Below are 13,837 nucleotides of genomic sequence, written 5' to 3' on the forward strand. Positions count from 1 at the left end.
ACATAATTAATTTAGTATTCCTAGAGTACAATTAACGTTTATTATACTTATATCAGGGGTTTCAAGGTTCAAACCCCCTGAGGTCCAAAATATTCTTACAATCCCAGTAGTTTGAGAAATATGAAGCTGCAAATTTGATAAAGTTGTAATTTAGAATTCGGTTTTCAAGAGCTTTAAGGGAGCTTCAAATATGCATAGACAATAGACAGATGGCAATAATATTTCAGTAATATTTTAAACCTATTTAGTCCTTTTTCATTAACAATATTGCACATATTATACAAATTGTTTTTTTATGTGTTATATGCATTTTAATTGAACATACTCAGAGCTCTTGCTTTGTGTGTTTTTGTCTTGATGCTTTTACATTTTGTCAGTTTTATGCCTTTGACCATAATAAAGAAAAAAAATATATTTCAACTGTTTCGTTTGTTTGTGATGACACATCAAATGAACTTGATCTCCTTGACACTACTTGAACATTCAGAACTGTGTCCTCTAAACTGAATTGTGACTGAATAGTGGTACTTATTGGGAAGGTCTATTTTTCAGTGCAACACTTTTAAGACCAGAATTAGGTCTCTGCACGTCTCTTCAAAAGTAAGTTAGTGTGCTGTATTCTCTCAAACGAATGAATCTGTCTGGGAACATTGTACCTTTAATTGTGCCATTTTAAAGCACAGTTCTGTGGAACATAATGAGTGAGTTATTGCACTCATTTTCTTTTCAATCATTTTATTGTTACTTCTTTCCTTACATGTATCCATCTGCATGAAGTGTCCAATTCAAATATGTAACCTATATAGCTACCCTTTCCCATCATGTTATTTCATACCCTGTGCAGATGATGATGTCATTGTGATTAATTGTCTGCGTTGTCAAAGTGACCAATCCGTAGGAAGGAAGCACTGTTTGTATGTGTGTGGTGTACATAGGTATGCATGTAGAAAAGCTATGTTTGTGACCTTATGAGTGTGACCTAAAACAGATGCCAGCAGGTTCACAGGGCCTTATTTCCCCCATCTGTGGCCATCTGCTTAAGTACAGTTCAGGGGAGAGAGAGAAGAGTAAAGGTGGAAGTGGAAACTCTCAGGGGTATTCAAGGACATGGTCTTGCTTGTCATCACTAAGAAATGTGAGTAGGTTAAAAAGACAGAGGGAGTGAGAACACATCTAATCAGACACTTCCAGAAAGAGGTATGCAGTTACACAATCCGAGGTCCTGAAACTTATCAGACACGACCAACATGGCAGACATTTAAGCGTTAGTCAGAATAGAGAAAGACTTACAAACCAAAGCTATGTGATACCTGTTTCGCTGACAACCTTTGCTGTCACTGCCGTGTTAAAGCTTCCCCTCCCATGAAAACTTTATTTGCTCCTTAGAGTGTGCAGTGCAGCTCTCAACACAGATGAAGAAACCTTTGAACTCCTCAGAGGGAATTAAGCAGCACGTACTCTCTGCTGACACGCTAATCTGTGACTCAGTATGTGTCTGTCTCTCAGGCTCTCTTTCTCTGTCCACCCCACTGAAAAAGAGGAGCATAATCGTCAGCACTTCAATAGCTTGCTTACGACTTAAACCAATCTTCTTAGGACATGCTGTATGCGTATGAGAATGTACAACTGTTGGAGTCTGGCAGCCATCTGCTGCACCGCTGTGAGTTTTTGGTTCTGGGAAATGTTTGCAGTAGCATGGGTTTTTAGGTGTGTGTGTGTGTGTGTGTGTTTGTTTTTTTTTGCAAATCTCATAGTTGACAGTCCTTTCACACTCTTGGCTCTTTTACTGCTCTCCACAGAGGCAGAACGAGATTTACGGATCTGTGTCCTAATATTAAGTAGATTAATCAGGAATGAGGAGGGGAGGTTGTCATAAATATAAATGAGGTCTTTTGAGGCACAAGGGGAGACATGCTGCATGTCCACACAGTGTAGGCTATTAGACGTTTATCAGTGCAGTAGATTAAGACCAATAACCTCAATTTAGAGGCCAAGACACACATTCAATCTTAATGTAGCATTGGAAAGGGGTTAAACCCAAAGGTAATATGGACCAGCTGGCCTGCCTACACTCACTGACCCAGGGCATAATCCAATTGTCTGTCATGCCTCAGGGAGTGAAGAGTTCAGTTTAAGTTAGATTTTAAAAACTTAAAAAAAATCTTATTTCCTGTTATTGTAAGGCAGACTAATAAATATGAAAACAAAATTGCCTGAACAAGCATTGTACTAATTGTTGATGTTAGGATAGCGCTGTATAGTTGTCAACACATCCAGCTGATAAAGCCTATCATCCCCCAGGGAGATATTACAGATGCTCTCATCAACCACACAACTTTTCCAGGGCTTGGTGGTATATCATTTCTGCCATCTATATTGGAGAAATAAAAGGAATGCACACATTTGCACATGCAGAAAAAACACATATTTGTGTATGCAAAATGTACCAAATACAGCTGTTGTAGAACATCTGTTCAATCAATGCATGCCACATGCATAAACACTGCAGATCTTCATTCAATGGCTGTGTTCATTTGTCTTTTAGCACAATTAACAGAGATGAAAAATGTAAAAGAGAATCATGTGTGTCACACTAAATTGTTACAAATGAGTTTGGTGAATCTATACCAAAAAAACAGTCCAGAAACACTTAATGTGGTGCACCAGAGATGCTGAGATTTGGTTGTCACTCCCCTGGAGAATCAAGTTTTCATAGCAATGAGTGGGGTACATACAGTAATTCATGCCATCACTCATGCAGCACAGCTTTAAAGCAGTCTGAAACCACTATATTAGAGCCACCACCATGACGTCACAGATAGACTGATAAGGAAAGGAAGATGGGAAGAGAAGGGGGTGAAACGGGAGAGAGATGGTGGAAAATTGATTTTCTTCGAGCTGCATTAATCAAATTGACTACAGAAAGGGCATTATCAGTACAATGGATTTAATACAGCGTATTAAATGAAGGCAGAGGCGTGGCTGGTGAGGCGAGCTTACTTTGAGGGATGATGATGGGAATGATTAAAAGTCGATGCCATTTGGGTGACGTGCATATGTCTTCAAGTTTGTAGAAAAACCTCTTTTAAATGCAATTCTCTCTAGTATAGATGATAATGATGGCGGTAATTGTGTGGGTTGTATCTTAAAAATGATTTTAAACTGCAGCTCTGTTTCTGCAAATCCAGATCAATGTATGCAATCTACATGTGTGTACAAGTCTGCTCCACTGCATGGAAAAGTGTCAGTTGTGCAGTTTGTGTGTCTACTGCTGGAACATGTAGACTGCTACTGAAATGAGGACACTGAACACTGTTATAATGACACGAAGACTTAAATTTATTCAGCCAAGCATTGTGGAACTGTTTCAGTAAAACCAGTGTTTTTAGCTCATGGTATCAGCAATTCATTAGAAGTTCAAAATTGTTAGACAAACTTATTTCACTATGCTTGTATCAAGCTACAGTTAGTAAACAATTTTTTAAAATAATAATAATAATAATAAGTAGAAGAAGAAGAAGAAGAAGAAGAAGAAGAAGAAGAAGAAAAAGAAAAGTAAAAAAAGAATTATAAAGTGTTGTATTGCATTTGCAAAAGACACACCTGTAAAATGTTTTTGTGTGTGTCTATTGCCCCAGTCAGCATCTCTTCAGCCTGACTGTGAAGCTGAGAGAATACAAAATTGAATATAACAGCCAGAATTGAGGTTATGTTCATTTGCCGTATTTGTCTCACAAATGAGTAAATCAATATCTTACATTCAAAAATACAAAAGGGGAATCGATGGAATTGACTCAGTGAGTGCCTCGTAATAGATGTCTGTAAGGCCTGGTTGCAGGTGAAGATTGAGTTAAGAAAAGAGAGGGAGCTCCACAAGAAGAAGACAAAAGCATGAGATAGATGGGAAAGGGAGGAGTCTAAAACAGGAAAGTTGGCAGTAGTGTTTCAACCCTGCCAAGCAACCCTTGTTTATGTTTGAGGTTTACCATAATAGCTACAATTGTAATATTTAAATGCAGGCAAAATTGTGGCCATTAATCAATTAATTTATGTCAGCCAAAACTTTATTTTGTTACAGACCCTTCTAATTTGACTAAACAAGCAGCTTTCCTGCTTGAGTAGGGACCATTTATATAGCACTTTTACAATTTGCTTCCCATTCAAGCATTTAATCATACACAGACCAACGCTAACCATTTACAGCAATTTGGGAGTGAGTGTGTTGCTCAAGGACAATCCAGCATGTGGTCAGGAGTGAAGCAAATAAGTGGACGACCCACTGCTCAATCACTAAAATGAATGGAAAGACAAACCAATGCCTGTAAGAGTTGCAGGGATAAAAGCTAGCGTACTGCATTAACTACAAGCATCTCAGAGCCTGCAGAGCTGCACTGCAGACACCAAAAAGGAGTCCAGTGGTGAAATACAGAAGAGAATGAATGGCTGATGGAGAGACATAAAACATATACATATACTACAATCTAGACCCTGGGAGGAAACATACAATATTTATGACAGTATGTATAGTAAGTTAATATTTTTGACCTCACAGGCTGAGACCAGATGATCTGACACAGACACAGAGGAAAGAGATGACAGAATAAGGGTAAAAAACTGGATACGTCACATTAACTTTTATGCTGAGAGGTAAGAGACGGCAGTTTCTATTGGTATTCCAACAGTCTGTTCTGTAATTATTAAGCACCTTTAAATTTGGGGACCCATTCAAATGGCACATCTTTGCTGAGAAAACATACGTCCCCGGTTGGCTAATGCCAGAGTAGATTAGGCTAGATGAGTTATCCAGTTTCATCCTTCAGGTTTTTATCATCTTCAATAACTCTTCTGTGGTGGATCCGGCTCCTTCGCTCTTTCAGTTTGCTTCTCTTGGTCAACAAAGGGAATGACCTCACACCCGCTGTCAAAATCCCCTGATGTATCAATGCTCTTCATCTGCAGAGAGATAAACACAGACAATAGTACATGAACTTACAAAGAGGCTGGCAGATTGCCTTTGATTCTTTGGCGTTTCTTATGTTATAGCCAGCCATCTTTTCATGGGAAAACAAATATGAGAGTTTGAACTCAGTGGTGAAAAGAAAACCAAACAAAAGAACACATGTACAAGAGGTAAAAAAATTAACACCCAAGACTGAAATACAATCTAACATGAAAACAGAAAATATCAGCCTCCCTAACACACTGGCACAAAAGCAGAAAAAAGATTGTCTATTAAGCCAAAAAGATGATCAAAGATCACTAGACTACCAACATGTTGTTTAGCCAGATTTACAGTACAAAGGTACAGTTTACTGTGTGTAAGCTTTGGGGCCATCTTGTGGTCAAAAAAGGCTTTAAGGACCTTGAGATACTCAATGCCCTCCGTGCCACGCCACATTTCTTTGTGAAGTGCCTTAAAAAGACAGGACACTTGTAACTGTGATGTTCACTGTGTTTCAGTATAATGTTTAAAGAGAAGCTCTGTGGGAAGTCTCCAGCAGTCCAGATTACACAGACAGAAAGATGACAGTCTCACAGGACACTACCTGAATCAAAGACCTTTCCAACGACATTTCTAAGGCTGACAATATCCTGAGAACCAGTATCTTTTGCAGAGTAAACCTCCAAAGTCAAACCATTTATTTACATCCACTTTCAGTGGACAAAAAAGATATTACTCAGGCCTGATTGACGCTCTATACATATCAAACAACATTTTTAGTAAAAGTCAGTGACACCATCTCTTTTGTGGCCTATCTGATCTGTGGTGTCCCCCAAACCTTCTCCAGGTCAACGAAAACAAGTCTAAAATCATTGTTTTTGCTTCCCCGAATTCTATACCAATTTTAAAAAACACATCTAGACTCCCTTTCTATAAATGTCAAACCTGTAGCCAGGATCCTGGGTGTAATATTTGACAGTGACCTTTTTAATCGAACAAGTCACAAAATTTGTCCAATCATCTGAAGAATCTTTTATTTTCTCTTTGGACCTGATCACACAAATAATAATCATACATGCTTTGATATCATCTCGGTTAGATTATATAATTTGCTGTATTCAGGGTTAAGTCAAATCGACTCACAGCTTCAGCTAGAACAACCTCAGCTGCTCAGATTTGAATAAATACTAGAAGACAGAATTATGCATAAAAGTAAAAGATAATAGGTTTAAGGGTAAGGAGGTGGAGATGTGAAAAAACAAAACAAAAAATACAAATGAACAGAGATAAAAATAAAAAAAACATGCATGTCATTTAATTCTTTCCATTTTCACATAAAACTCCCCCTTCTATGTAACCCTGAAAACACAATCTGTTGCAAAATCTTGGTTGTTACCATAGGAACACAATCTGATAATTATATTTGACCTGCATATTTAGTTTTTGTGCGTTTGTGTGCGTGACTCTCTCTCCTTTCATTGGCAGTAATTGATAAACAGAGATGGCAGCATGTGAAGAAAACACAGGATTCAATGTGGGAGGGAGACATGATGCGTGCCTGCAACACAGTCTGACTGAGGTGTCAGAGGGGAGAAAAAACATGCACATAACAGGTGAAGATCCAACAATTAATTGGATTAATTGAATTTAAAAAATGATAACTGACTCTGTAGTAATATACCCTCTGTTTCAACTGAAGCCATTTATCTTGGTCGGTAAGTAGAAACATCTAACAAACAAATTTTCTCGTATACATGTCTTGTTCATGTCACTTTTCCCTTTTGCTCTTTTTCCATTTTCTCCCTTTGACAGTCTTTTATGTTTGGACACAAACTTAATTTGTTCACTTTGACATTCACTCTACTCTTTCCTTCTCTGAATCTCTCTCTCTCTCTCTCTCTATCTTTGCTTGCTCCACTCTCGAGCATCAGAGGAACTTCTCTTTCTTGTTTCTCTTGGTGTAGCCCAAATTGTTTTGAAAAGGAATGGTACTGCTGCATGTGATGGAAGTCCTTTTGCTGGCCAGTGAGTCAGAATGCTGGAGCAGAAAACATTTGCACACTGGTAGGCACACATACAAATAAACACAGAGACAACATGCCCTGTTAACTGTTTCTTTCAGCAGCACAACAGGGTCAGGCCGACTTTAAAATGTCAGAGTTAGACAAAAAAACTGACATCAAAGTTGTTCCACAGAGAATACACTGAGAACACTTGTACATTCAGAACACAGGGGGGCTTAGTGGTTATGAGAGACCTTGAGTCGAGGGAAAGCATTCACCCTGCTGAAGTCATCTTGAATGAGACACTGTGTACCAAGCAGCCCTAAGGGGACTAGACTGGCTGATTGAGATGATAGAGCAAAAACAGAGTTCTGTTCACGGATGTACGTATATGATAGTCCTCCAAAGCCATATATGTGCAGTTACAATAAATAATATTTTATCGTTCGTTTACTCTATTAGGGAATTACATCAACATCAAACTGGTCACTTATTATAGAGATTGCTGACAATTTGAATAGGATATGATGATATATGTCTTCCTTAATAAAGGCATGGGTAAACCTGAAGGCTTTGCAATGATTTTAGTAAAGCAGAAGACAAACATAGAGGAAGCACCATAAGTGAAAGAGCTTTCATAAAATGGGACAAGAGAGAGATGGTGAGGCGAGTAATTCATCTTTGCAGTCAAGCTGTGTATAGGTCATCCATCCGGCCTTTATGCAGAGGTGTTATCATCAAATATAAGAATCAAGCAGAGCAAAGGAGAGGGGAGGATGGCATGGAGATGGATAGAGCAATAGACAGAGAGAAGGAGAGGAAAATGGGGTGAGCAAGATTTAAACAACCATGGGCGCTGAGAGTAGCACAGATTTGATTCCAATGCTTCTTAAAAAATTTAATTCCTATCACACCATATATGAGTCATATCAGCTATGACTATTGTCATAGTGAATGCTTTGTATTATATGCTTTTATGCCTTTATTTCATATGACAGCTGTAGAGAAACAGGAAAGCAGGTAGTGTCTCAAGTTAACTTCTGTTATGACTTGGCGCTGTATAAATAAAATCCAATTGAATTAAGTACAACTTTCACTTTCAAGAACTTACTGGCAGAATTAAAAATCTTGTATCTTAATTAAGCTGCATTATTAAAAAACATCATCGCAGGCTGACAGATACAAAGATGTTAGCAAACAACTGCCTACACATATCAACATTTGCATTTCTTTTGAGCTATTTTTTAAAATGCATTTTGATTAAGTGAAGTAACTGTGACAAAAGTGGATATGGAGAGTGGTAGAAAATAGGAAGGAAGTAGACGTGGAAAAAGAAGAAAGCCATATATGGACTGAGTAGTGACGATGTTTGTGTATGTCAAGACATTTGTCTGTGTGTCTCAGCCTCACATGAAACCAGGAGGAAGCTGTGGTAAACAGTCAGGCAGGAAGGCTGTATGATTTTCATCAAACACAAGCTATTGATCTCAGTCACAAGTCACACATCAATCCCTGAATCATGGCTGAGAATTAACCTCCTGCCTTTCCTGTCATCTTTATTTCCCTTCATCTCCCTCACTCCTGAGTTTCACTGCAGTATTTGTTTGCTCAGATCAATTGGAAATGGATACAAACAAAGCCAAGGAAACACAAAAGCCATATGTTTCTGACTCACACATACATACGCACACACTTATATATTGGTTTTCATTTTTGAGGACACTGTGTTGACTCACGTGTATTCACAGGAGGTTAAAGTGACAATCCTACTCATATAAAGAAAGAAAAGTTACAAACGAAACAAGAACGAATCAGTCACAAAATATAAACTAGAAATGACGTACACTGGCTCTGATCAACCGGACCAGTTCTACAGCCTTTCATCTCCAAACTTTCTCAGAGCTCCTCTAACTTCTTTAATAATTTTGAATTTCAAGAGGCATGCACCAACTCTTCTGCACTGATGTACCTGCAGAGGTGAAAAAGTTATGCAGTGGCCAGACAGATCGATAGATGTTTGGATACATCCATACATATGTGCACTGCGACAGTCCCCTGGTTTGTTTTGTGTTTTCTTAACACAGCAGATACCTGAGGGGCGGCATGATTAGTTGAAACCTGGACTCTGTGTTTTCCTCCTATATAAACCACACCCACTCTCTCTTCTCTGCTGTGCATTGTTGTGTTGTTTTCAGCCATCCAACATCTTACTCTCACTACACATTACACCACACACACTACTGACTTTACTGACAAACACATCTCATTATATCCCTAGTATACACAGAAATATGTGTGAATGTGTAATATGTGAAGTACATATTAGCTCCTATCTAATGCTTCATAATTCAAAGGTTGCTTCTCAATTCTATAGTGCACACTACTCTGTTATGCCACCAAAACTTTTCCATTTGCCAATTTTAATGATAATAATACAACTTAAGATTTAATTTAACACCGGGTTTGCTAAATCCCACTTTAACCCCAGTATTGAGTCCTCATCTTCATTACAAGTAACCTTGGATAAAGGCTCATCATGACATAGGTGTACTGATGCTTTAAATGGAGCACAGTATGTACATGTTTCATCCTCAGGTATGTAACTCACACAACATAGTGAGGAAAAGATCGACTGAGACAGGATTGGTCATTTATATTTCATGAACAGATGTGTGCATTAGGCAGTCATGTAGACACAGAGATGCCCAGTGACATTCAATTATTCACTGTAGTGCAAAAAAGCAAGATGGACTACTTCAGAATGTAATTTAACAGTATAAATCTCATTTCAAGTGAGGGCTACAAAATTGTTTGGATAGTTGGAGAAAAAATTCCAATTACAAGATCCCTCACAGAAGAATAATGAGAACTGAGGTGTAAATTCTGCCTTTGAGGTGCTGCTGACAGGTTTTACTAAACAAATCCATTCTTAACCATACCATTTTCCAAACAGTCCAAAATTCTAATTTAAAACCATAATTTGCACCCCTTCACCTCCTATAGTGCCTACTAATGTTGCTTAATGAAATTTGTTAACAGAATTACAGCGCAGCAAATTGACTTTTGACTTTTACACAGGTGAGGGAGAAAACCCAGGAGACACTTTCGGCATACACATCTCTCTTTGTGGGTTAATTATGTATCAGTGGAATACACCTATTTATTTTATGTAAAATAGAGATATAGATAAGGAGAAAAGTAATATGACAAGAAGACTTTGAGACTGACAGGAAGAAAAACAGGAGGGATCTCACCTTTGAAGATTAAGTGTGGCCATTAGATGAACCGAGAGAGAAACAGTGGGGGAGACTGAGTAACAACATCAACAACAACAACAGCAGCCAGGGTGAGGCAAGACTCAGTCACTAATAAAATTCTTCATGTATATGCATAATCACTGAGCTGCTTTTCTGGAGTCCAACTGTGTGTATGTGACATGATGTTACTAAAGTCTAAGCAGGATGCATTTTCTCTCAGAATGTTAATGGAAATAAATGCTGTCTTTTGGACAGTCTGTACTTTCTCAGTTAAAACCTGCACCAGGCATTATTTGACCACTAGGGGGCAGAAATAATCAAAAAACAATACTGTTTAAAGCATTATTAAGTAGAATTTCAGAGTGCAATACCCCTGTCGTAAATATGGACAGCTGTACATGTGTATTTGTCATGATTACATTATTTATGATCCAAAACTATCGAGTCAACAACATCAAGAAAGTGCAACACAAGACATAGTAGCCAGCTAATATTACTTACTAGTCCAACAGCATGAAGCCCAGCTTGGCGTCTGTCTTTCAGCCTTTTATTTCTTTAAGATCTCACTAACAATTTTGTCCCAGCTTTATTTCTTGTCCAGCAACATCTTGCTTGATCACTCTCTCCTTTTCAATTTTTTGTCCTCTTGCGTCTCTGAGCCGGTGCCATTATGTCCATATAGGCTGCTAAGCCCGGTTACATTGCCTGCTTGCCCAGCTCTGATTCTGGCATGACACCAACTACACTCCACATCAGTATTACCAAAGCCCCTGGCCTGAAAACCCCCTTTTCCCGGTGGTCCACAAATTGCTACACACACTAACACTCCCCAAGTGGGGCAGCCTGCCTAACAAACTGAGCAAACAGTAGCTATAGTTGCATTATCCAGTTTCACCAGAACAAGGTAAATAGTCGGTGGTGTGCAACTCAGCGCAGTAATGTATTACATAGTAGGAATGACAGAAGCGCCATTCACCTAACATCAAAATGATTCAAAATCTGTTATTTTATGATAGTAAAGTTGCACAACATTTCTTTAATGTAGCTTTAAAAGCACAATCAATGACCTGAATGTAAATAAAAGGGTCCATTATATCACAAAATTTTGAAAACACACATTAGACTTAACTAAATTGAAGTTATTGTTTTCTGATGATGTTAAAAGGTTTGTTTAAATCAGTAATGTTGATGTGAACACAATAATTTATCATGATCAATAAAGAAAATACACATTATATTTAGACATCCAACTCTTATGCCTCCAAGATAGTTCACTATCATAAGAGCTGTGTTTTTCTGACCGAACATTCAGTTCCTCCTCATTATGAGGAGGATGGTGACCTCAAGACAAGGATCCTTTATACCACCATGACCCACAGATGATGAGATGCTAGAGTAAATCTAGCCAAATCTAATTCACAAAATGTACAAAACTAAACCACACACTGATTATTATTCATTCATACACAAAGCATACAAATCTTTAATATTCTGTAACTGCATGGGGTTAGGGAGCTTTCTATCTCTTTCAAACTGTGTCTGTTCCAAGTCTATCTGTGGTGTGTGATAAACAAAAACTGTTCATGTTAGACTCAGTATGTCAGGATAAATGTCAAGAGCTCACACAGAAGACCTAACACAGCAAAACAAGGTGAAGTTATAACCTTTAACTTGAGCTGGTTTCCTTCGATTTTACAACAAAACATAAAGAAAAAGAGGTGAAATATTATGTAAAATATAATGTTTTCTGTAGTGTAGCAAAATGAATGCAACTTATTTTGACGGCTGGCTGGCATTTAAGGTGGCAGACCTTAGAGTGTTATGTAATTTCACACTAGACGAACAGCACAAACCTACTTTCAGCTGAAAAACAAAAGAGGAAAAAATAAATGAAGGTGGAAAAAGATCAAGAGTCAGTGACAGTTAAAACGAGCGAAAAGGAGATTAAATTGAAATGTAGCTGTAAGTGTAACAGCAAAAAAACACCTACAAGAGAGGAAGTCAAGGTGCAGTGCCGGATAATAGGACAGTGGTGTCAGCTGTGGCAGGGTGAGGTCTACCTTACCACTATGCTTGTGTGGATTTACAGAGTACATAACAGGAGCCACGGCCTTAATGCATGTGATACAAATGTTTTCTCTTGTTTCCCCAGTTGTACAAGCCACCGTGTACAAGTCATTAGCCTGTAGCTGCAAACTTCATAAGAAGAGGACAGCCTTGTCTCCATCAGGGGCCTAATGGGTTGTTTTTGAGCCCCAGCTGGTGTCTGCTGTAAACATCAACTAGCTTCTGACCTGATCACACATTGCGCTGCTGTTTACATGTTAGGTCGTCACTGTTAAATCACACTATTACATTTTCCAGTGATATTTCCCTAATCCTACTTTTATTAAAACTGAGACTCATGCTGGTTAAATAAATAACAAACAAAGAAATAACAACAACCACCATTTAATAAAAGTTTGTATACATACATAGTTTCTACATCCCAGATTTGCATCACTCACGCCAACGTGAGTATATTTCTGGTCACTAGGTACTGGGTTTCATACAGGGACTCTAAAAAATAGATTACTATTGCTGAATAAAGATGGTAAAAATGTTAGGAGGTGACAGAAGGAAAATGAAACCCACACACATACAATAAAGTTGTCAAAGCTTATTTACAAAGAAACACATCCATTGGGAAGGAACACTCGGCCGTTTTCTTTCTCTATGTGACAAGCTGTGTAGGTTGTCAGAAGTCAACTTCACACAAGCAAAACGCATCATGTTTAGTGGCTAAGTGATATATCAACCTTTCTCCTGATGTTTCAGTTTTTTTTTTTTTTTTATTTAAGGGCATGGCCTCAATTCTATATCTCAGCACCCGAGGTGACCTGATCTGACTTCTCATCACTTCAAAATGACACTTTCACAGTGAGGACAGGATAACAGGGATGACAGGGCAAAAGGAAAAAAAAAGGTTTGAAGACAATTTAAGATAACAAAGTGACAAACCTACACAATCACAGCGTCAAATACCAACATATCAAAAAAATCAAAAATCAAATAAGATTCAGGGAAAGAATGAATGCAAGATGTCCCCTAATGCCATGGATTGGAATATATTTGCATCTATATAGTGAAAGTAAGCTAAGAAGTCAAATAATCTGAGGCTAAAAAGAGAAATGGCTGCATGACTGAACCACAAAATTGAAGAGAGAAGAAAGATGTAGTGACACTGATAAGAGACCAAGAAGAACAGCAGAGGTCAGGAGAGTAGACAGGTGTGGGAAGGACGGATGAAGGAGACGAAAGAAGTGGCGTGGAAGAATGACAACTAAGCGAGACAGCGACAGTTTGATCCATTTAAAACTAGAACTCAATTATAATGCAGGGATCACTCTACCTGACACTTCCTGCATTTCTCCCCTTTCTTCTATCAATTCTCTATCTACAGTATGTCCCATTGGTACTGACATCAGCAAACATATAGCAAAACAGATTATAGGTAATAGATTTCTACCAGAATGGTGGTTAATGCTAAAATTCAGCTCAAGGTTTAAATGGAACAGGACCCTATTGCTGAATAACGAGAATAAAGGTGCAGAAAGAAAGAAGCAGAAAGTATGTGAGCATGAAATGAGTGTGAT

Source organism: Larimichthys crocea, chromosome I (genome assembly GCF_000972845.2).
Source record: "Larimichthys crocea isolate SSNF chromosome I, L_crocea_2.0, whole genome shotgun sequence".
Taxonomy (NCBI): Eukaryota; Metazoa; Chordata; class Actinopteri; family Sciaenidae; genus Larimichthys; species Larimichthys crocea.